The sequence below is a fragment of the Chrysemys picta genome, unplaced genomic scaffold (genome assembly GCF_011386835.1).
Source record: "Chrysemys picta bellii isolate R12L10 unplaced genomic scaffold, ASM1138683v2 scaf1278, whole genome shotgun sequence".
In the NCBI taxonomy this organism is placed as follows: domain Eukaryota; kingdom Metazoa; phylum Chordata; order Testudines; family Emydidae; genus Chrysemys; species Chrysemys picta.
The window spans coordinates 1-2,500 of record NW_027053985.1 but is presented as its reverse complement, the minus strand read 5'-3'; the positions used below and the strand labels follow the sequence as shown (position 1 = coordinate 2,500).

Genomic DNA, 2,500 nt, shown 5'->3' with positions numbered 1-2,500 from the left:
TCCGTGCCCCGCCTCGGTATCCCCATGCCGCCCCCCCCAGCCCCCGCCCCCGGTCCACGGGAAGCCCAGGACGGAGAGGGGCTACCCTGCCTCCCTTCTCTGCGTGGGGGCCGAAAGGCCGGGGCCCGTCTGCCTCTCCCCCTCCCTCCACCCGGACTCCCACCCCTCGCCCTGCGAGGGGAGGGCGGAAAGGGCTGGGGCGGAGCGGGGGGTCGGTCTGCACGTGGCCGCGGCCGCCTGGCCCCTGCGAGCCAAGCGCCTGGACCGAACCCGAGCCTTCGGGCTCGGTTGTTAAACCTTTACTCGTGACCGTAACGTACGAAGGGCGGGCACCGAGGAGGGCTGCCCTGGCCGGGCGGGACGTCCCGGGGGAACGGGCGGGCTAAGGTGGCGAGAGAAAGAGGGACCTGCGGGCCCCCCCCTGCTCCCGCCCCCCCAAGCCCGCCCCAGGTCCCCTTCGGGGACAGCAGGCCGGGGACCCGACCGGTGCGGACAAGGAACGCCCCCCCGCCGGCACGGCTTTGGCCGCGGGGGGGAAAAAGGCGCCAGCCTCCCGAAAATAAAAGCCTCGTGACAACTCTTAGCGGTGGATCACTCGGCTCGTGCGTCGATGAAGAACGCAGCTAGCTGCGAGAATTAATGTGAATTGCAGGACACATTGATCATCGACACTTCGAACGCACTTGCGGCCCCGGGTTCCTCCCGGGGCTACGCCTGTCTGAGCGTCGCTTGAAGGTCAATCGTCCCCGCGGATGCGGTGGCGGCGGGATGCGGCCCTCCACCCCTGGCGGTGGAGGGCCGCGAGCAACCCCGCCGCCGCCCTCCGTGGGAGGCGCGGCTGGGGTGTCGCAGGCACCGGGGATGGTCCGTCGCCCCCCTTTCCCGTCCTCGGGAAAGGGAGCCCGTGGCTCTCCCCAACGCCTTCGTCCCCCTAAGTTCAGACCCGATGCCCCGGAGCGCCCGCTTCGGGGAGCTCGTCCCGTTGGCGGAGGAGCGGCGTCACGGCAGCCGGTCCCGTGCGCCCCGTCGCCCCATCCACTCTCCCGTTGTGCCTCCGCCCCGTGCCCCGCTCGTGCGGTGGGACGGGGTGGGAGTTTTCGGGGGATGTTGCGTTGGGGGTCGGGGAAACCGGGTCGGCTGCGGGTGCCGGCTCCCGGGTCCTGAGGGGAGACGGGCCTGCCCCGCGCGGCTGTCTGTGGCGACACGGCTGCCCGCGGGGTCCTGGTCCCCTCCCCTTCCCTGGGTTACGACGGTGCCCGGGACCGGGTCGGGGTGTGAGGGCGAGACTCGCCAGGAGGAGGGAGGGTGTCGGAAAGTCAGGGAGAGAAGGGGGGGCGAGCGGCACGCGCGCGTGACGGCGGAGAGAAGAGGAGGGGTTCGTGAGGGCGCCCAGGTTTCGAACTCCCCACTCTCCTCCGCCCGCCGCCTCTGCCGGTCGTTTTCCCCCTCTCCCTGGCCGACGGCGCCCCCCCGCACGCACTCCTGGTGCTGTCCGCCCCCCTCCTCCGCTTGCCCCGGTGCCCGTGCTCTCTGTCGCTCTTCCGCTGGGCCGTTCTTCCCCAAGCTGGTTGGATCGGGCCTCCTCCGGGGCCGAAGCGCTTCCGCGGCGGGGTGGGTGTGGTGGGCGTCCGCTGTGCCCCCCCCCGGGTCCCCATCCGACTGCGACCTCAGATCAGACGTGGCGACCCGCTGAATTTAAGCATATTAGTCAGCGGAGGAAAAGAAACTAACCAGGATTCCCTCAGTAACGGCGAGTGAACAGGGAAGAGCCCAGCGCCGAATCCCCGTCCCGCGGTGGGGCGCGGGAAATGTGGCGTACAGAAGACCCACTCCCCGGTGCCGCTCTCGGGGGCCCAAGTCCTTCTGATCGAGGCACAGCCCGTGGACGGTGTGAGGCCGGTAGCGGCCCCCGGCGCGCCGGGACCGGGTCTTCTTGGAGTCGGGTTGCTTGGGAATGCAGCCCAAAGCTGGTGGTAAACTCCATCTAAGGCTAAATACCGGCACGAGACCGATAGTCAACAAGTACCGTAAGGGAAAGTTGAAAAGAACTTTGAAGAGAGAGTTCAAGAGGGCGTGAAACCGTTAAGAGGTAAACGGGTGGGGTCCGCGCAGTCTGCCCGGAGGATTCAACCCGGCGGGTTCGGTCGGCCGGCCTGGGACGACGGATCCCCCTCGCCCCCCTCCGGGGGGTGTCGGGAGGGGACCGCCGCCCGGACGGCCCCGGCCCCCGTCGGGCGCATTTCCACCGAGGCGGTGCGCCGCGACCGGCTCTGGGTCGGCTGGGAAGGCCTGGTGGGCAGGTGGCTCGCTGCTTCACGGCAGGGAGTGTTACAGCCCCCAGGCAGCAGCTCTCGCCGCATCCCGGGGCTGAGGGAGATGACCGCCGCCGCACCTTCCCCCGTGGCCCCCTGCCCCCTCCCTTCCGGGGGGGTGCGGTACGGGGGCCGTGGCGGGGGACGGGTCCCCCTGCTCCCGGCGCGACTGTCAACCGGGGCGGACT

The 2,500-nt window shown here is 70.6% G+C and overlaps 1 non-coding gene across 1 annotated transcript; it reads left to right on the top strand.

The window, feature by feature from the left end:
• The first annotated feature begins 575 nt into the window (after window positions 1–575).
• Window positions 576–728, top strand: LOC135979840 (5.8S ribosomal RNA). The gene has a single exon (XR_010597084.1). It is a non-coding gene; the product is annotated as a 5.8S ribosomal RNA (ribosomal RNA).
• Window positions 729–2,500: the final 1,772 nt, after the last annotated feature.